Source organism: Pan paniscus, chromosome 1, assembly GCF_029289425.2.
Source record: "Pan paniscus chromosome 1, NHGRI_mPanPan1-v2.0_pri, whole genome shotgun sequence".
Lineage (NCBI taxonomy): Eukaryota > Metazoa > Chordata > Mammalia > Primates > Hominidae > Pan > Pan paniscus.
In genome coordinates, this window is record NC_073249.2 from 94,258,394 (window position 1) to 94,280,798 (window position 22,405).

General features: G+C 44.5%; 1 pseudogene; it reads right to left on the reverse strand.

The window, feature by feature from the left end:
- Window positions 1-16: 16 nt before the first annotated feature.
- LOC130540901 (uncharacterized) lies at window positions 17-16,133 on the reverse strand (annotated as a pseudogene).
- Between the last annotated feature and the right edge of the window lie 6,272 nt (window positions 16,134-22,405).

Genomic DNA, 22,405 nt, shown 5'->3' on the forward strand with positions numbered 1-22,405 from the left:
TTGTACTCTTAAAAAAAAGAAGTGAAAGGTAAAGCACAAATGGGAAAAAATATTTGCAACATGGGAAACTGACAATGGATTATTATGGGTTAATAATATGGAGTAATATCTAGAATATATAAAGCATGCCTACAGCCTAATAAAGAACAATGAGCAAAAGACACAAACAAGCATTTCACAGAAAAGAAACACAAATGGCTAGCAAACCCATGAAAATATTTTTCAACCTCATTACAAATCAGCGTAATGCTAATTAAAACCATGAAAATGAGATACCATTTGAAGCCACCTTATTACAAAAATAAAAAAATCAGGGCCAGGCATGGTGGCTCACGCCTGTAATCCCAGCACTTAGGGAGGCCGAGGCGGGTGGATCACCTGAGGTCAGGATTTCGAGACCAGCCTGGCCAACATGGTGAAACCCTGTCTCTAACAAAAAAAAAAAAAAAGAGAGAGAGAGAAAGAAAAAAACTTCTAAATGTACACTGAGAAATAGAAATAAAGATGTTCATATTAGCAGAGTACAAATTATAAAAAGACTGTAAAAAAAACAAATGTCCGTATGTCCATTGACAGAACATTGGATAGATACAGTCATAGAATGGAATACTGGAAAGCAATACAAAGAACAAATTACCATTACATTCATCAATATGGATCTCAAAAATGCATACTGAGTGAACACTATTACATCTAGCATAGTATGACATGTAAAATAAAAAACCAAAAAACTTCATTGATTATTTGGGGGATATATATATAGGAAAACTGAAACAAAAAGGCAAGAGAATGATAAGAACAACAAATAGAATAATGGTTACTCTTAGGGAGAAAGGAAAAAGATGGGGGCAGGCACACAAGGAAACTGATAATAAGCTATTACTAACACTGGATAATGGATACATGAGTATTTGTTTTATTATTTTTATAACATGTGTATTATATTAATTATTTTGCATGCTGAAAATACTTAAAAAGCCTGAATCTTTTGGAGCTAAAAGAGATTTAAAAATACTTAAATGTAACTCTCAATATCCAGTAGTTATAGAATAACTTAAGTTAAATGTCTATGTAATTGATTAGTTCATTTTGGCTATCATTTTCACTTTTCTTTTTTTTTTTTTTTTTTGAGACGGAGTCTCGCTCTGTCATCCAGGCTGGAAGTGCAGTGGCGCGATCTCAGCTCACTGCAACCTCCGCCTCCCGGGTTCAAGCAATTCTCCTGCCTCAGCCTCCCAAGCAGCTGGAACTATAGGTGCCCGCCACCACGCCTGGCTAATTTTTTGTATTTTTAGTAGAGACAGAGTTTCACCGTGTTAGCAAGGATGGTATCAATCTCCTGACCTCGTGATCCGCCCACCTTGGCCTCCCCAAGTGCTGGGATTACAGGCGTGAGCTACCGCGCCCGTCCCTCATTTTCACTTTTCTTGCAACCAAAATCTTTAAAGCAACAACAGAGTGGCACCCATTTAACCGAATAGTTAGTGAGCACCTACTATGTACCAGGCCCTGTGAATACAATGGTGAACAAACTGTTATAGTCCCTGACCTTATAATCAAGGAACTTAAAGTACAGTCAAGAGAATCACATAGGCTGGATATGGTGGCTCATGCCTGTAATATCAGCACTTTTGGAGGCTGAGGTGGGAAGACTGCTTGAGCCCAGGAGTTTGAGACCAGCTTAGATGACACAGTGAGACCACCTCCACAAAAAAACAAACAAACAAACAAAACAAACAAACAAAAAAAACCTGGCACTGTGGCACATGCCTGTAGTCCTAGCCACATAGGAGGCTGAGGCGAAAGGATCACTTGAGCCCAGGTGTTCAAGGCTGCAGGGAGCTATGATCGCACCACTGCACTCCAGCCTGGGTGATACAGTGAGATATTGTCTAAAAAAAGAGAGAGAGAGGTACAGACTGATATAAATTCCTTTAAATTTTATTTCCTCTTTCTTTCTTTCTTTCTTTTTTTTTTTTTTTTTGAGACAAGCTCTCACTCTGTTGCCCAGGCTGGAGTGCAATGGCAAGATCACAGCTCACTGCAGACTTGAACTTTTGGCCTCATGTGATCCTCCTGCCTCAGCCTTCCAAGCAACTGGGACCATACATGCCCACTGCCTGGTTAATTAAAAAAAGAAATTATTTTATTGGTAGAGATAAGCCTTCCTATGGTGCCCAGGCTGGTCTTGAACTCCTGGGCTCAAGCGATCTTCCTGTCTCAGGCTCCCAAATGCCTGGATTACAAGTGTGAGCCACCATGCTCTGCCTCAAGTTTGTTATTTTTTATTTTTCTTGAGACAGGGTCTTGCTCTGCCACCTAGGCTGGAGTACAGTGGCACAATCACAGCTCATTGCAGCCTCAACCTCCCGTATTCAAGCGATCCTCCCACTTCAGCCTCCCAAGTAGTTGGGATTACAGGTGCAAGCCACAGTACCTGGCTTTTATATTTTGTAGAGACAGGGTCTCGCTATGTTGCCAGAGCTGGTCTTTCCTGGGCTCAAGTGATCCTCCCGCCTCGGCCTCCCAAAGTATTGGGATTACAAGCGTGAGCCACCTGCACAGCCATACTATTTAATGAAGACGCCAAAGCACTCCTAAACTCAGTCATTCAAGAAGCATATGACACGCTTCCACACGCCCACACTACACAGAGTCTATAGTGGTGAATAAGACTGGGATGGTCTCTACTGGCCTGCCTGCCTTTTCACTTGTGGGATTTCAGGGCTCCTTTTCTAGAGTGCAATGTCACTCCAATAGTATTTGACCTGCCCCACTGTGCTCCCCAGATCTTCTCAATGCTCCCCGGCACAACCACTACTGGAAGAGCTGTGGACGAGGAAGCAGGCTGGGTACTGGAGAGGAAGGAGTGTGTGACATGGTCCAGATGCACTTCTTTCCATAGGCGTGCCTGTGGACACTGGAGCTATTATTTTGCCTATGTTATAGACACTATGAGAAATGACGGTCAGAACGTGTAATCAGCTTCCGTTCTAGGACACTATCATCTTGAACCCAAATTAAAATAAATGATCTACCAGCATCCAGACTTAAACATTTTCTCCACTGAAGCCTTGCTTAAAATTCTTCAGTATTTCCTCACTACTTTATTATTTTGTGAGATCGGGTCTCAGTCTGTTGCCCAGGCTGGAGTGCAGTGGCGATCATAGCTCACTGCAGCCTCTAACTCCTAGGCTCAAGCAATCCTCCTGCCTCAGCCTCCTGAGCAGCTGGGACTACAGGCATGTGCAACCACCTCGTGGCTATATTTTATTTTTATAGAGATGGGACCTGGCTATGTTGCCTAGGCTGGTCTCTAACTCCTGGCCTCAAGTGATCTTCCTGCCTTGGCTTCCCAAAGTGCTGGGATTGCAGGTGTGAGCCACTATGCCTGGCCCTCACTAGTTTTCAAGTTAAAAAAAAAAAAGATATACCTTCTACATGGGAATAACAAGATACTTTAAGAAGAAGGGGAAGGACCAGGTGCAGTGGCACACATCTATAATTCCAGCACTTTGGGAAGCCCAGGCCGGAAAAAATCATTTGAGGCCAGGAGTTGGAGATCAGCCTCGGCAACATGGCCAGACTGCAACTCTACAATTTTTTTTTTTTTAATTTGCCAGGCATGGTGGTCTGTGCCTGTAGTCTCAGCTACTTGGGAGGCTGAGAAGGGAGGATCACTTGAGCCCAGGAGTTCAAGGCTGCAGTGACCAGCACACTCCAGCCTGGGCAACAGAGTGAGATCCTGCCTCCACAAAAACAAAAAACAAAACAAAAACAAAGTTGCAGGTAGGTGGGTAAGGAGAGAAAGAAATCTCAAAAGTCTCACCCTAAAGCAGACAACCTAGACTAAATCACATTTCAAAATATTTTAAAATACCTATAAGCCGGCCGGGCGCGGTGGCTCATGCCTGTAATACCAGCACTTTGGGAGGCCGAGGCAGGTGGATCACGAGGTCAGGAGTTCAAGATCAGCCTGGCCAAGATGGTGAAACCCCGTCTCTACTAAAAATACAAAAAATTAGCTGGGTGTTGTTGTGGGCACCTGTAATCCCAGCTACTAGGGAGGCTGAGGCAGAGAATTGCTTGAACCCGGGAGGCAGAGGTTGCAGTGAGCCGAGATCGTGCCACTGCACTCCAGCCTGGCGACAGAATGAGACTCTGTCTCAAAAAACAAACAAACAAAAAATCTATAAGCAGAGAAATCCTATCAACAAGCCAAATCAACACAAAAGAGAGGAATGTTTGCTTATTCTATTTTCCAGGGTATATACAAATCAGGACTCTGCAAGATAAGGCTGAATGCCACTAATACTATGAAAAATTGCGTACTGATTTCTGTTTTCAGTCTTTTCATGTCATTTGAACACTTCTCTGCAGAACACAAGTTAAACATTTTGCTTGTAACTGGACGGTAGGTAAGGGACAGGTTTCCTATGAGAAATGACTGATGGTTGGCCGGGCGTGGTGGCTCACGCCTGTAATCCCAGCACTTTGGGAGGCCGAGGCGGGCGATCATGAGATCAGGAGATCGAGACCACCTTGGCTAACATGGTGAAACCCTGTCTCTACTAAAAATACAAAAAATGATTGAACTCAGGAGGTGGAGGTTGCGGTGAGCCGAGATCACGCCATTGCACTCCAGCCTGGGCAACAAGAGCGAAATTCCGACTCAAAAAAAAAAAATCCAGACATGGTGGTGCACACCTGTAGTCCCAGCTACTCGGAAGGCTGAGGCAGGAGAATCGCTTGCACCGGGGATGCGGAGGTTGTAGTGAGCCAAGATCACCCCACTGCACTCCAGCCTGGGTGACAGAGCAAGACTACATCTCAAAAAAAAAAAAATTATGGTAAAAATTAAAGATGAACGATAATTATCTCCAGCCTAATAGGAAGCCAAAACAAACAAACAAAATTCTCAAAAATGTCATTAATATACTTCTCCATGCCGGGCGCAGTGGCTCACGCCTGTAATCCCAGTACTTTGGGAGGCTGAGGCAGGAAGATCACTTGAGGTCAGGAGTACTGGCCAACATGGCGAAACCCCATCTCTACTAAAAATACAAAAATTAGATGGGCGAGGTGGGACACGCCTATAATCCCAGCTACTTGGGAGATTGAGGCATGAGAACTGCTTGAACCCTCCCAGGTTCAAGAGGAGGTTGAAGTGGGCTGAGATCACACCACCGCACTCCAGCCTGGTCGACAGAGTGAGACTCTGTCTCAAAATAATAATAATAATAAAATATAAAGTAAAATAAAATACTTCTCCAATATTTTTCAACTGCCATCATTCTGAGCTTTTCCCCATTATCTGCCTCAAGTATTCCAAGACAAAAGAGTTCTGCTTCCAACCACAGTCTTTATTTAAAATGTAGATAATGGCTGGATGAGGTGACTCACACCTATAATGCCCACACTTTGGGAGGCCGAGGTATAAGGATCACTTGAGCCCAGGAGTTCAAGACCAGCCTGGCAAGATAGCAAGACTGCGTCTCTTAAAAACAATTAAAAAATAAAATAAAATGTAGATAAACAAATCCCAAATAGTTGCCTTAGTCTTTTGAAGCTTTTCCAAATGCATGTAAAAAGACATTTTTTTTTGTATTTGTAATAATCTGTAAGAAACCACAGATTCTTACACACTATTGTGTTTAAAACTGCCGCTACTCTGATGAAACTGTTTAGGTAGTGTTAGAGTATTAGAGTTCTCTCTCCTTTTTTTTTTTTTTTTTTTTTTGAGACAGAGTCTCACTCTGTTACCCAAGTGGAGTGCAGTGGCACAATCTTGGCTCACTGCAACCTCTGCCTCCTGGGCTCAAGCAATTCTCCTGCCTCAGCCTCCCGAGTACAGATGCATGCCACCACACTTGGCTAATTTTTTGGTGTTTAGTAGAGATGGGGTTTCACCATGTTGCCCAGGGTGGTTTTGAACTCCTCAGCTCAGGCAATCCGCCCACCTCGGCCTCCCAAAGTGCTGGGATTACAGGCGTGAGCCACCGCACCTGGCCAAATTACCTTTCTTTAAACAAACAACAAAAAGAGTATTCTTGCCTAGACAGGCCAAATGTAACTTCAGAAGGAAGTCAGAAACAGCCTGTGCCAAATTTAGAAAGGTATCCCAAAGACTATGTGCTAAAACTTCAGTGCAGTGGCGTGATCACGGCTCACTGCAACCTCGACCTCTCAGGCCAAAATGATCCTTTCACCTCAGCCTCCCAAGTAACTGGGACCACAGGTGCACACCACCACGCCTGGCTAATTTATTTTTATTGTTTTTGTAGAGACAGGGCAGGGTCTTACTATGTTGCCCAGTCTGGTCTCAAACTCCGGGGCACAAGGGATCGTCCTGCCTCCATCTCCCAACATGCTGGGATTACGGGTGTGAGCCACCACACTCGGCCCTTTTTTTTTTTTCTTAGAGTCAGGGTCTCATTATGTTACCAAGGCTGGTTTCAAACCGCTGGCCATGCAACCTCTCCCTTCAGCCTCACGAGTAGTTGGGATTACATGTGCGAGCCACTATACCCAGAGAGAATAACAGATTCTTTTTTTTTTTTTTCTTTTTGAGATGGACTCTTGCTCTGTTGCCCAGGCTGGAGGGCAGTGGCCCGATCTCGGCTCACTGCAACCTCTGCCTCCTGGGTTCAAGAAATTCTCTTGCCTCAGCCTCCCAAGTAGCTGGGATTACAGGTACACACCATCACGTCTGGCTAATTTTTGTATTTTTAGTAGAGACGAGGTTTCACCATTTTGGCCAGTCTGGTCTGAAACTCCTCAACCTCAAGTGATCTGCCTGCCTCGGCCTCCCAAAGTGCTGGGATTACAGGCGAGAACCACAGATGCTTAAGATTATGTCGACCTAGTCTAAGGATTGAACTCGTTCAGAACTAAATTAGTGCTACATTGATCTTAATATTAATCACTGAATATTTTTCTGAAATAGGCTCTATAATAAGCAAATTAAAGGCATTATCTCACAACAGTCCCATCAGGTACACGTTATTATGCTCAGCTGAAAATAAGTATGGATAGATTAACTCCAAGGGTATATATCCTAAAATCAGGCAGTTTTAGAATTGAAATCTATGTTTGACTCTCAAGCCTTTCCCATTAGCCACTATATATGCTACACTGTCAATCAGCAAATGCCTAATGATTTCCAGTGATGGGGAACTCAATAGGAAGTCATTATATAGTTTTTACACAGCTTTTAATAAAAGTTCTTCAGTAGTTCGAGGCAACATGTCTCCTTGTAGCTTCCATTCACTGTCCTAGTCTTCCTCTTGGGTTTTTTGTTTGTTTGTTTGTTTTGAGATGGAGTTTCACTCTTGTTGCCCAGACTGGAGTGCAATGGCTTGATCTCGGCTCACCACAACCTCTGCCTCCCGGGTTCAAGCGATTCTCCCGCCTCGGCCTCCCGAGTAGCTAGGATTGCCTGCATGCGCCACCATGTCCATGTCCAGCTAATTTTGTATTTTTAGTAGAGACGGGGTTTCTCCATGTTGGTCAGGCTGGTCTTGAACTCCCGACCTCAGGTGATCCGCCTGCCCCGGCCTCCCAAAGTGCTGGGATGACAAGCGTGAGCCACCACACCTGGCCTCCTCTTGGGTTTTACAAGCCATCTTCCACATGACAGCTTTTCAATTATTAAAGGTAGTTATGGGCCGGGTGCAGTGGCTCACACCTGTAATCCCAGCACTTTGGGAGGCCGAGGTGGGCAGATCATCTGAGGTCAGGAGTTTGAGACCAGCCTGGCCAATATGGTGAAACCTCGTCTCTACTGAAAAAAAAAAAAAAAAAAAAAAAAAACAGGGCCGGGCGCGGTGGCTCACGCCTGTAATCCCAGCACTTTGGGAGGCCGAGGCGGGCGGATCACAAGGTCAGAAGATCGAGACCATCTTGGCTAACACGGTGAAACCCCATCTCTACTAAAAATACAAAAAATTAGCCGGGCGCGGTGGCGGGCGCCTGTAGTCCCAGCTACTTGGGAGGCTGAGGCAGGAGAATGGCGTGAACCCGGGAGGCGGAGCTTGCAGTGAGCCAAGATTGTGCCACTGCAGTCTGGCCTGGGCTAAAGAGTGGGACTCCGTCTCAAAAAAAAAAAAAAAAAAAAAGATTAGCCGGGCATGGTGGCGCATGCCTGTAGTTCCAGCTACTTGGGAGGCTGAGGCACAAGAATCACGTGAACCTGGGAGGCGGAGGTTGCAGTGAGCCAAGACTGCACGCCAGTGTGGGTGACAGAGTGAGACTCTATCTCAAAAAAAAAAGAAAAAAAAAAAAAAAGAAAGGTAGTTATGGTCCTCTGCTCCCCACCCCTCCCCCATAAATGCTTTCAGTTTCCTAAAGCAATTATCATGCAGTACAAGTCCCTTCTCTATATTACCCCAATACACTTCAGGTATGATCTACTGTTTCCCTAATTTAGGATATTATATTTCCAAGAGTGACTTTTGTAACTCCATCACACCAGTGCTTCATACGGAGAACACAGTTCACTAAAATCACCAGTCCTTTTTTAAAAAAAATATTGCTACTATCAAAATCCCAGCAATCTTTTTGGTCAAAATTGTCAAGCTAGCTAGGTGCGGTGGCTCATGCCTATAATCCCAGCTCTTTGGGAGGCCGAGGCGGGTGGATCAATTGAGCTAGGAGTTCGATACCAGCCTGGGCAACAGGGTGAAACCCCGTCTCTACGAAAAATACAAAATTAGCTGGGTGTAGTGGCTCGTGCTTGTAGTCCCAGCTACTTGGGGAGCTGAGGTGGGAGGATCGCTTGAGCCTGAGAAGTCGAAAGTGCAGTGGACTCTAGCATTGCGCCACTCCACTCCAACCTGGGTGACACAGTGAGACCCTGTCTTAAGAAAAAGCTTTTGAAGCTGATCTCAAAATTCATATGGAAATGCCATAGACCTAGAATAGCCCAAGCATTCTTGAAAAATAACAAATTTAAAGGACTCATACATCTTGATTCCAAAACTTACGATAAAGCTACAGTAATCAAGATAGTCTGGTACTGGCATACGCTTACATCATGGTCAACTGATTTTCAACATGGATGCCAAGACACTTCAATGAAAAAAGAATAGTCTCTTCAACAAATAGTGCTGGGACAACCTGATACTCATGCAAAAGAATGAAAATGGACCCCTACCTTACATTATACACAAAAATGAATGCAAAATAGCTCATAGACCTAAATGTAAGAGTTACAGGTATAAAACTTGCAGGGGGCGGCTGGGCGTGGTGGCTCATGCCTGTAATCCCAGCACTTTGGGAGGCCGAGGAGGGTGGATCACGAGGTCAGGAGATCGAGACCATCCTGGCTAACATGGTAAAACCCCATCTCTACTAAAAATACAAAAAATTAGCCGGGCGTGGTGGCAGGCGCCTGTAGTCCCAGCTACTCTGGAGGCTGAGGCAGGAGAATGGCGTGAACCTGGGAGGTGGAGCTTGCAGTGAGCTGAGATTGCGCCACTGCACTACAGCCTGGGTGACAGAGCGAGACTCCATCTCAAAAAACAAACAAACAAACAAAAAACAAACAAACAAAAAAAACTTGCAGGGGCGAGTTTTCTAACTTTTTTTTTTTTTTTTTTTTTTTTTGAGACGGAGTTTTGCTCTTGTTGCCCAGGCTGGAGTGCAATGGCACGATCTCGGCTCACTGCAACCTCCGCCTCCCGGGTTCAAGCAATTCTCCTGCCTCAGTCTCCCGAGTAGCTGGGATTACAAGCGCCTGCCACCACGCCCAAATAATTTTTTGTCTTTTCAGGAGAGACAGGGGTTTCACCATGTTGGCTAGGCTGGTCTTGAACTCCTGACCTCAGGTGATCCACCCACTTTGGCCTCCCAAAGTGATGGGATTACAGGCGTGTGCCACTGCGCTCAGCCTCTAATTTTCTATAGCAGAAAATACAGGAGTAAATCTTCATTATCATGTGTTATGCAATGGTTTCTTAGATATAACATCAAAAGCACAAGCAAAAGAACTAAAAACAGGCTGGGCACAGTGGCTCACACCTGTAATCCCAGCACTTTGGGAGGCTGAGGTGGGCGGATCACAAGGTCAAGATATCGAGACCATCATGGCCAACATGGTGAAATCCCATCTCTACTAAAAATACAAAACTTAGATGGGCGTGGTGGTGCGCACCTGTAGTCCCAGCTACTCAGGAGGCTGAGGCAGGAGAATCACTTGAACCCGGGAGGCGGAAGTTGCAGTGAGCTGAGATCGCGTCACTGCAGTCCAGCCTGGTGACAGAGACTCCGTCTCAAAAAACAAAAACAAAAACAAAACAGAACAAAACAAAAAAACTATAAATAGATAACGAATTGTATCCAAATCAGACACTTGTACTTCAAAGGATACCATCAAGTAAGTGGAAGACAACCCACAGGATGGGAGAAAATATTTGCAAATCACATAGAACTTAACTTATCTCCATAATATATAAAGAACATTTACAACTTAATAAAAAGGCAACTCAATTTAAAAATGGGGGGCCTGGCGGGGTGGCTCACACCTGTACTGTAATCCCAGCACTTTGGGAGGCCGAAACAGGCGGATCACCTGAGGTCAGGAGTTTGAGACCAGACTGGCCAACATGGAGAAACTCCTTCTCTACTAAAAATACAAAATTAGCTGGGCGTGGTGACGTGTGCCTGTAGTCCCAGCCACTCGGCAGGCTGAGGCAGGAGAATCGCTTGAGCCCAGGAGGCAGAGGTTGCAGTGAGCTGAGATCACGCCATTGCACTGCAGCCTGGGCAACAGAGCGAACTCTGTCTCAAAAATAAATAAATAAATAAATAAATAAAAATAAAATAAGACAAAAATAAACAATAAAATAAATAAAATAAAATAAAATAAAATAGGCAAAAGAGCCAGGTGCAGTGGCTCACACCTGCAATCCCAGCACTTTGTGAGGCTGAGGCAGAAGGATTGCTTATGCCCAGGAGTTTGAGACCAGCCTGGGTAACATAATGAGACCTGCTCTCTACAAAAAATTTAAAAAATTAGCCAGGTGCGGTGGCGTGCCACTGTGGACCCAGCTATTTGGGAGGCTGAGGGGGGAGGATCACCTGGGTCTGGGAGGCTGAGGCTGCAGTGAGCCGTGATTGCACCACTGCACTCCAGCCGGGGCAACAGAGTGAGACCCTGACTCAAATTAAGAAAAAAAAAAGGCAAAAGATTTGAGCAGGCATTTCTCCAAAGTATAAAAGTTATACAAATGGCCAATAAGCACATGAAGAGATGCTCAACATTATTAGTCATCTAGAAAATGCAAATAAAAACCACAATGAGATACCACTTCACACCCACTAGGATGGCTCAAATCAAAAGAACTGACAATGATATGTGTTGGACAGGATCTGGAAAAACTGGGATTCTCTCTCTCTCTCTTTTTTTTTTTTTGAGGGTCAAAGAACTCATTTATTTTTACTCATAGAAAGTACAAGTATTAGCCTGGCATGGTGGCTCACACCTGTAATCCCAGCACTTTAGGAAGCTGAGGCGAGTGAATCACCCGAGGTCAGGAATCTGAGAGCAGCCTGGTCAACATGGCAAAACTCCGTCTCTACTAAAAATACAAAAATTAGCTGGGCATGGCGGCGCATGCCTGTAATCCCAGCTAGTTGGGAGGTTGAGGCAGGAGAATCGCTTGAACCCGGGAGGTGGAGGTTGCAGTGAGCCGAAATAGCGCCACTGCACTCCAACCTGGCAACAGGAGACTCCGTCTCAAAAAAAAAAAAAAAAGAAAAAGTTCTAAAATTAGATAGTGGAGGCTGTGCACAGTGGCTCAGGCCCGTAATCCCAGCACTTTCGGAGACCAGGAGTTCGAGACCAGCCTGGGCAACATAGGAAGACCTTATCTCTACTACTAATAAAAAAAATTAGCTGAACATAGTTGCCTGTGCCTGTAGTTCTGGCTGCTCAGGAGGCTGAGGCAGGAGGATCCCTTGAGTCAAGAAGCTCGAGGTTGCAGTGAGCTAGGATTGCACCACTGCACTCCAGCCTGGGTAACAGAGTGAGGTCCTATTTGAAAGCAAGCAAACAAACAAACAAACCAATGTAAACTTACAGATGAGTTGCAAACGTAGTATGAAGAGCTTTCGTACACTCTTCATTCAGCTTTCCTTAATGTTATATATATGTCTATATATATATACAACTATAGGACAGTTATCAAAATTAAGAAATTAAAGTTGGAACAATACTATTTACTAAACTACAGATTTTATTTGGATTTCCTCAGCTTTTCTGCTAATGTCTTTTTCTTTTTTTGAGACAAGGTCTTGCTCTGTCACCTAGGCTGCAGTGTGATGACGTGATCTTGGCTCATTGTAATCTCCACCTCAATCCTTGGACTTCAGCCTCTCAAGTAGCTTGGACTACAGGCATGTGCCACTACACTTGGCTAATTTTTGTGTTTTTTGTTGAGATGGGGTTTCACCATGTTGTCCAGGCTGGTCTTCAACTCCTGGGCTCAAGCGATATGCCTGCCTCTGCCTCCTAAAAGTGCTGGGATTACAGGCGTGAGCCACTGCACCCAGCCTAATGTCTTCTTTTTGTTATAAGATCCAACAGAAGATTCCACATCTGAAGATCTTTTTGTTTTTTAAAATCTGTCACCAACATATTACCTACCCTTTAAAAATTTTGCAAAAGGTATAAATTTGAAAAATATATCCACATCGATCTCATTCAAGTCATTGATACAACTATTTAACAGGATACGATTACCTAGCATAGCCTGGGTACAGTTTGTAATTTTTTTGTGTGTGTGTGAGATGGAGTTTTGCTTTTGTCACCCAGGCTGGAGTGCAATAGCGTGATCTTGGCTCACTGTAACCTCTGTCTCCTGGTTTCAAGCAAGTCTCCTGCCTCAGCATCCCTAGTAGCTGGGATTACAGGCACCTGCCACCACGCCCAGCTAATTTTTGTATTTTTAGTAGAGTCAGGGTTTCACCATGTTGGCCAGGCTGGTCTCAAACTCCTGACCTTAGGTGATCAGCCAGTCTCGCCATCCCAAAGTGCTGGGATTACAGGCGTGAGCCACTGCGCCTGGTCAGTTCGTATTTTTTTTTTTCCGTAGGGACAGGGTTTCGCCATGTGGTCCAGGCTAGTTTCAGACTCCTGAGCTCAAGCGATCTGTCTACCTTGGCCTCTCAACTGCTGGCATTCCAGGCGTGTGCCACCATTCCCAGCTAATTTTTCTATCTTTTTTGTAGAGAAAGGATCTCATTATGTTGCCCAGGTTGCTCTCAAACTCTTGGGCTCAAGCGATCCACCTGCCTTGGCCTCTCAAAGTGCTGGGATTATAGATGTGAGCCACTGTGTCCGGCCCACTTGGGTATAGTTTAAAAATTCTGATACCCAGAGTGTGCCTCAGATCAATTAAATCAGCCTCTGACAGTGACCCAGGCATCAATATTTTTAAAGCTCCCCAGCTTATTCCAATGTGCAGCCAAGAGTGATAACCACTGCCTGTATGTCCATGGTTAAGGGAACTTCAACCCATTTTGCTAACATGTAGCCTTTGGGTATGGTTATTCAACCAATTAAACATTCAGTATACATTTCTCCAAAAAGCCACTGTGCGAGATTATCAAATGGCTAACTTTAATGAGGACATACCAATAATGGAATTTGATCTACCATTCTAAGAATTCTTTTTTTTGACTGGCGCAGTGGCTCACACCTGTCATCTGAGCACTTTGGGAGACCAGGGCGGGCAGATTGCCTGAGGTCGGGAGTTCGAGACCAGCCTGACCAACATGGATAAACCCCATCTCTACTAAAAATACAAAATTAGCCGGACGTGGTGGCGCATGCCTGCAATCCCAGTTACTTGGGAGGCTGAGGTGGGAGAATCGCTTGAACCCGGGAGGCGGAGGTTGCAGCAAACCGAGATCATGCCATTGCACTCCAGCCTGGGCAACAAGAGCGAAACTCCATCTCAAAAAAAAGAAAAAAAAATTCTCCATCTCCCGGGTTCAAGCAATTCTCTGCCTCAGCCTCCCGAGTAGCTTGGGATTACAGGTGCCCGAAACCATGGCTGGTTAAGTTTTGTATTTTTAGTAGAGACGGGGTTTCACCATCTTGGCCAGGATGGTCTTGAACTCCTGACTTCGTGATCCACCAGCCTGACCTCTCAAAGTGCTGGGATTACAGGCGTGAGCCACCGCACCCGGCCGTTCCAGGAATTCTAACAAGAAGGATATATTTGTCTGTCATGACTTTCTTTTGTACTAAACCCAGACTGATTCCTCATGATCAGTAATTCTTTCTCTAAATTAGTAGTTCTCTACTAGGGGGATTTTGTCCCCTCCCCCAACATTTGACAATGAATGTTTGGAGGCATTTTGGTTGTCACAGCTGAGGGAGGGAAGGGAGGATGCTATTGGCATCCAGTGAGTAGAGGCCAGGTATGTTGCTAAAGTCTACAATGCACAGGGAGTCCCCCACAACAAAGAATGATCCATCCCCAAATGTCAACAGTGTTGAGGTTGAGATTGTCCTAAATCCCAAGTCCCATAGGAAAAGTTTGGCTGGGAACAAAGACTAATTTCTTTTTTTTTTTTTTTTTTTTTTTTTGAGACAAGAGTCTCACTCTGTCGCCCAGGCTGCAGTGCAGTGGCGCAATCTCGGCTCACTGCAACCTCCGCCTCCTGGGTTCAAATGATTCTCCTGCCTCAGCCTCCCAAGAAGCTGGGATTATAGGTGTCTGCCACCACATCCAACTAATTTTTGTATTTTTAGTAGAGATGAGGTTTCACCATGTTGGCCAGGCTGACCTCCTGACCTCAAGTGATCTGCCCTCCTCGGCCTCCCAAAGTGCTGGGATTACAGGCGTAAGCCACCATGCCAAGCCACAAAGAGTAATTTCGTTGTTTTCATAATTTCAGAGAGAAAAAGCAGAATTCCTTATGCTGTATTTTCTCATCTTAATAATATCTATCTCCCCAGGTTTGGATTCCTAGAGCAATGTTAGAGCTATAAAAGTAAAAGAGTTCTGAAATTTACTGATTATCACAAACTTCAACAGTGCTAACTTCTCCAAGCTCTAAGGTTTTTGTTTTTGTTTTGTTTGAGATAGGGTCTCCTGCAGTCTCCAAGGCTTGAGTGCAGTGGTATCATCGCTCACTGCAGTCTTGAACTCCTGGGCTCAAGTGATCCTCTCCCTTCAGCCTCCTGAGGAGCTTGGACTACAGCAGGGGTGTCCAATCTTGGCTTTCCTGGGCCATGTCGAAAGAAGAATTGTCTTGAGCCACACATAAAACACACCAACACTAACAACAGCTGATGAGCTAAAATAGCAACAACAACAATGAAATCACAGAAAAAAAAGGCTCATAATGTTTTAAGAAAGTTTATCAATTTGTGTTGGGCCCTATTCAAAGCAGTCCTGGGTTGTATGCAGCCCATGGGCCACAGGTTCGACAAGCTTGGACTATAGGCATGTACCACCAGTGACTGGCTAATTTTTACTTTTTTACAGAGATGGGGCTATGTTGCCAGGCTAGTCTTCAGCTCCTGGCCTGAAGCAATTCTCCCACTTTGGCCTCCCATAAAGTGCTGGGATTATACATGTGAGCATTGTGTCCGGCCAACCTCAGTCTTGTAGCTATAGGTGTTTTTGCTAGAAATAATGCATGTGGTTTACAATTCTGATAACAGTGCAAGTGATGATACAATATACACTTTTTAAAGCTCCCCAGCTTTTAAAGCTGCATTAGCTCTTCTGCAATGAAGAAAGCAAGAAGGAAGGAAATACAGTACTCCCCCCTTATCCTCGGGAGATCCCACTGCAGGATTCCCAGGGGATGCCTGAAACCATACAGAGTACTGATCACTAAATAAATAAACACACACACAAACACACACACACAGTTTTTTCCTATAGGTATATACCTATAATCAAGTTTAATTTATAAATTTGGCACAGTAACAAATGAACAGCAATAACCAATAAGAAAACGGAACAATATACCATACAAAAGTTATGTGAACATGGTCTCGCTCATTCTCAAAATATCTCATAGTACCATGCTCACCCTTCTTGTGTTGAAGTGAGATGATAAAACGCTTATAAGATAAGATAAAGTGAATGACTTAGGAATTCTGATGTAGCTAATATCAACCTTCTGACTATACCTAAGAAGGGGGATCATCTTAGGGTGATCCTGAATCACTGAGTCATGCTGATGTCCACAGATGGATGTCAAAAGCCGATGATGTCAATGACTGACCAATGGGAGCACGTACAGCGTGGTTATGTTGATTCATATCCAGGACAGGGTGGTGCAAAATTTCATCACGCTACTCAGAACAGTGGACAATTTAAAACTTAAACTACTATGGAAGGGACTATGACTGCTTCTTAGGGTAGCAGATATTCTAGATACTCTTCAGCAAAATGGACTCCAGGCTGTATCTGATAGGTTTCAAAAGACTTCACAAAAGGCATGTTAGTGTACACACATGACTGGGATTAACATTCTAGAATTTTAGGACTCAATGGTACACCACTGAGGTATTGAAATGAATTCAACTGTAAATTTAGATTATGGTTCTGAGGTGGAGATGCATAAAAATGAAAACTTAAAACAAATACCAACACAATTGGGTATTTCTGGGTACTAACGTTCCAGGTAATTATCTTTCTCGACTTTCATTTCTAATGTTAATAGTTAGCAATATCAATAATATTGTTTATAAAAGAAATACTGTCCAAACTTTATTAAGGTGCTCATGTTAACACTTAAGGTTTCAGATTTTCAAACTTGGGATGTTCAAACAGTAGGTATAATACAAATATTCCAAAATCCAACAAAATCTCAAATCCAAAACATTTCTGTTCCCAAACATTTTTGTAAAAAAAAACTAAAAAACCAAAAAAACAAAAAAAACAACTGGCCGGGTGCAGTGGATCACGCTTGTAATCTCAGCACTTTGGGAGATTGAGGCGGGTAGATCACAAGGCCAGGAGTTTGAGAACAGCCTGGCCAACATAGTGAAATCCTGTCTGTACTAAAAATACAAAAAATTAGTCAGGCGTGGTGGCGGGCACCTGTAATCCCAGCTACTCGGGAGGCTGCGGCAGTAGAATTGCTTGAACCCGGGAGGGGGAGGTTGCAGTGAGCCGAGATTGCGCCATTGCACTCCAGCCTGGGTGACAGTGCGAGAATCTGTCACAAACAAACAAACAAACAAACAAACAAAAAGACCGGGCGCAGTGGCTCACGCCTGTAATCCCAGCACTTTGGGAGGCCGAGATGGGCGGATCATGAGGTCAGGAGATCGAGACCACCCTGGCTAACACGGTGAAACCCTGTCTCCACTAAAAATACAAAAAATTAGCTGGGCGTGGTGGCGGGCGCCTGTAGTCTCAGCTACTCAGGAGGCTGAGGCAGGAGAATGGCTTCAACCCTGGAGGCGGAACTTGCTGTGAGCTGAGATCGCGCTACTGCACTCCAGCCTGGGTGACAGTGCAAGACTCTGTTTCAAAATATAAATAAATAAATAAATAAATAAAAATAAAAAAATCCTTGGGAGGCCGAGGCAGGTGGAACATTTGAGGTCAGGAGTTCAAGACCAGCCTGACCAACATGCTGAAACCCCGGCTCTACTAAAATACAAAACTTAGCTGGGTATGGTGGTGGGTGCCTGGAATCTCAGCTACTCAGGAGGCTGAGGCAGGAGGAGAATCACTTGAACCCGGGAGATGCAGGTTGCAGTGAGCCAAGACTGCACCACTGCATTCTAGCCTGGGCAACACAGTGAGACTCCTTCTCAAAAAAAAAAAAAAAGAAAAAGAAAAAGAAAAAAAGGCCGGGGGCAGTAGCTCAAATCTCAAATCTAAAACATTTTTGTTCCCAAACATTTTCATAAACAAAACAAAACAAAACAAAAAAACTGGCTGGGTGCAGTGGATCATGCCTGTAATCCCAGCACTTTGGGAGACTGAGGGGGGTGGATCACAAGGTCAGGATTTTGAGACCAGCCTGGCCAACATAGTGAAATCCTGTCTCTACTAAAAACACAAAAAATTAGTCAGGTGTGATGGCAAGCATCTGTAATCCCAGCTACTCAGGAGGCTGAAGCAGGAGAATCACTTGAATCTGGGAGGCGGAAGTTGCAGTGAGCTGAGATCACACCACTGCACTCCAGCCTGGGCAATAGAGTGAGACCGCATCTCAAAAAACAAACAAAAAAAACTCAACCTGTACCCAAACAAAAATCTCAAATTTCTTCCCTCTTAAATAAAATTTTTTTTTGGCTGGGCGCGGTGGCTCATGTCTGTAATCTCAGCACTCTGGGAAGCTGAAGTGGGTGGATCACAAGGTCAGGAGTTCAAGACCAGCCTGGCCAAGATGGTAAAACCCCATCTCTACTAAAACTACGAAAATTAGCTGGGCGCAGTGGCGGACACCTGTAATCCCAGCTACTTGGGAGGATGAGGCAGGAGAACCGCTTGAATCCAAGAAGCGGAGGTTGCAGTGAGCCCAGATCGTGACACTGCACTCCAGCCTGGGCAATAGAGTGCGACTCCGTCTCAAAAAAAAAACAAAAAAAAACAAAAAAAAAACATAATTTTTTTTTTTGTTCAGACAGGGTTTCGCTCTTGTTGCCCAGGCAGGAGTGTAATGGTGCAATCTCCGCTCACTGCAACCTCTACCTCCTGGGTTCAAGTGATGCTCCTGCCTCAGCCTCCCAAAGTAGGTGGGATTACACGCGCCCACCACCATGCCCAGCTGATTTTTTTGTATTTTTAGTTGAGACGGGGTTTCATCATGTTGGCCAGGCTGGTCTCGAACTTCTGGCATCAGGTGATCCACCTGCCTTGGCCTCCCAAAGTGTGGGGTTACAGGCATGAGCCACCACGCCCAGCCAATATTTTTAAAGGCTCTTGGCCAGGCACAGTGGCTCACGCCTAAATCCCAGGAACTTGGGAGGCCAAGACGGGTGGATCACCTAAGGCCAGGAGTTCAAGACCAGCCTGGCCAACATGGCGAAACGCTGTCTCTATTAAAAATACAAAAATTAGCCAAATTAGACAGGCGTGGTGACACACACCTGTAGTCCTAGCTACTCAGGAGGCTGAGGCGGGAGAATCACTTGAACCCGGGAGGCAGAGGTTGCAGTGAGTTGAGATTGCTCCACTGCTCTGCAACCTGGGTGACAGAGCAAGACTCTGTGGGGAAAAAAAAAAAAACAACTCTTATGATTACATAGCATTTACTATAACTCGTCAAATGTAAAGTCAACCCTGACCATACTTCAGTAAATTTTATCTTAGAAAAAACAAGTTCCCGCCCAACAGTAGTCCCGGCTACCGAGGAGGCTGAGGCAGCGGTAGGATCCCTTGAGCATGGGAGCTAGTCTGCAGCCTAGGCAACATAGTAAGAGCAGGTCTCAAAAAAAAATTCTTTTAATATTTTAACCTGGCCGGGTGTGGTGGCTCACACCTGTAATCCCAGCACTTTGGGAGGCCAAGACGGGCGGATCACCTGAGGTCGGGAGTTCAAGAGCAGCCTGACAAACATGGAGAAACCCCATCTCTACTAAAAATACAAAATTAGCCAGGCATGGTGGCACATGCTTGTAATCCTAGCTGCTTGGGAAGCTGAGGCAGGAGAATTGCTTGAACCCGGGAGGCGGAGGTTGCAGTAAGCCGAGATCACGCCATTGCACTCCAGCCTGGGTAACAAGAGCGAAACTCTGTCTCAAGAATAAAAAAAAAAAAATTAACTTTATTTTGTTTTACATTTTAGAGACAGAGTTTCACTCTCTCGCCCAGGCTGGAGTGCAGTGGTGTGTGATCATGGCTCACGGTAGCCTCAAACTCCTGGACATGCCACCATGGCCCGGCTAATTTTTCTTATTTTTTGTAGAGATGGGAGTCTTGCTATGTTAACCAGGCTGGTCTTGAACTCCTGGCCTCAAGTAATCCTCCTGCCTCAGTCGCCCAAAGTGTTGGGATTTATAGGCATGAGCCACTGCACCCAGCCTGAAACCTCATTTTAAAAGTTTTTATCAGACCAGGACCCCAAGATGGAGTCGGCTGTACCAGTGAAGGAGAAGAAACTCCTGGATGTCAAACTAGCAGAACTGCCAAACTAAATATTAACGTGTGATCTCACACAAGAAGGCACTGTTGGAGCGTTCAGAGAGGTTACTACAGGTATTATGACAAGCACTCCAATTTGAAGAAAGGGAGCTTCGACGGTGGTGCTGTGGTGCTGGCAGCTTACATGCTTTTCCATTATTGTCTTTCTGAAAAGGAACACAAGCATGGGCAGCTACAGAAGTAAAACTGAAGAGGGCCATTGCAGAGCGCTCACTCCTGGATAATCTCCCTAGTTTAATGTCAGCTGATTAGCAACCTTAATTCCCTCTGCATCCTGAATTTTCCCTGGTCATGTAACATATCATATTTACAGGTTTTAGGGATTAAGAAGTGGATATCCTTGGGGAAACCATTATTCTATCTTCATTGGTTCAAATAATTCAGGGTTTGTTCATTCAGTGAGGTCATTTTATTGAGCACTTAATATATTTTAGTCTCTAGTTGGCTCTGGGGCATACATGAAAAAACAGAATCGTATCTCATTTGCTTGTATGTAGCTGATAATTCATTGATCAGTGTAGTTAATGAAAGTTATTTTAACACAGAGACCATATGTAAGTAACTCTCCCTATACACTGGGGTAGTGAAATTCCAGTAAAGGCATTTTTTTTTCTTTGAAGCACAGCAATTATGCTGCTGATGAGAAATTTTACTTTGAAGAAAATGTGGTATAGTGAAAAAAGTAAGGTTTTTAAAAGACAGGCAAACTAGAGTCTAAAGATTGTTACTGGACTTCTCTGGGCCTCAGGCTTCTCTTTTGTAAAATGAGGGTAAGATTATCTACCTCAAAGTGTTGTTTATTATAAGGATTAAACAGGAATACGTGTTCCCCTGGCACAGTAGTCCACAAATGCTAATTGTCTTTCTCTTCTGGTATTTTAAGTATCTAACATTCATTTCAATATTTCTTTTCTTTTTTTTTGAGAAGGAGTTTCACTCTCGTCTCCCAGGCTGGAATGCAAAGGCGTGATTTCGACTCACTGCAACCTCTCCCTCCTGGGTTCAAGCGACTCTCCTGCCTCAGCCTACCAAGTAGCTGGGACTACAGGCGCTCCACCATGCCCACCTGATTTTTTTGGATTTTTTTTTTTCTTTTTAAGACAAAGTCTTGCACCGTTGCCCAGGCTGGAGTGCAGTGGTGCAATCTCCACTCACTGAAATCTCTGCCTCCCGGGTTCAAGCGATTCTCCTGCCTCAGCCTCCCAAGTAGCTGGGATTACAGGCGCCCACCACCACGCCCGGCTAATTTTTTGTATTATTAGTAGAGACGGGGTTTCACTATGTTGGCCAGGCTGGTCTTGAACTCGTGACCTCGTGATCCATGCGCCTTGGCCTCCCAAAGTGCTGGGATTACAGGCGTGAGCTACCACACCCAGCCTCATTTCAATATTTCTGTGACTTGCTTTGCGCTAGCCTGTGATGCTTTATGTAAATTAAGTAGTAGACATAGTCCCTGTTCTCAGATAAAACAAGTTATTGGTAGCATAATACACTTGCACGCATGAAGCAACTAACAAAAGATCGGTAAACAAGTGGGCTCCATGAAAGTGAGGGACTTGGTTAGGAAAATATACAATGAGGTAATTAAGGCTGCTTTCCTCTTTACCTTAAAGAAACGAAACAAGTAAACAACACTTAATCCACGTATCCTAAAGGGGAAATTTGGGACTGTCTACTTGAATTTTGGAGGTTGCAAGGGCTTTTTATTTTTATTTTTTTACCTCAGATGGAGTTTCGCTCTTGTTGCCCAAGCTGGAGTGCAATGGCACCATCTCGGCTCACTGCAATCTCCGCCTCCCAGGTTCAAGCGATTCTCCTGCCTCAGTCTCCTGAGTAGCTGGGATTACAGGCGTCCACCACCACGCCTGGCTAATTTTTGTATTTTTAGTAGAGACGGGATTTTGCCATGTTGGCCAGGCTGGTCTCGAACTCCTGACCTCAGGTCATCCGCCCACCTTGGCCTCCCAAAGCGCTGGGATTACAAGCGTTAGCCACCGCGCCCGGCCTTGCATGGGCTTTTGAACAGTGATTTCTGAATTATTTCCTGGATCCCCAGGAGTCCACAAATGTGAAGGAAAGGGAAACCCAAGTAGATCCTTCCGGTAATTTATTCTGCTTTACCCTTTAGGTAAAGGTAAAAACTACTAGATCAAGTAAACTTTGGAATTATTTGTGGACTTTAATCGTCCGTATTTCTGCTGCATTCAATTATCAAATATCAGTCAAGTGTTTTGAGAAACAAATATTCAGTAGCCACAGAAACCTAACAGGCC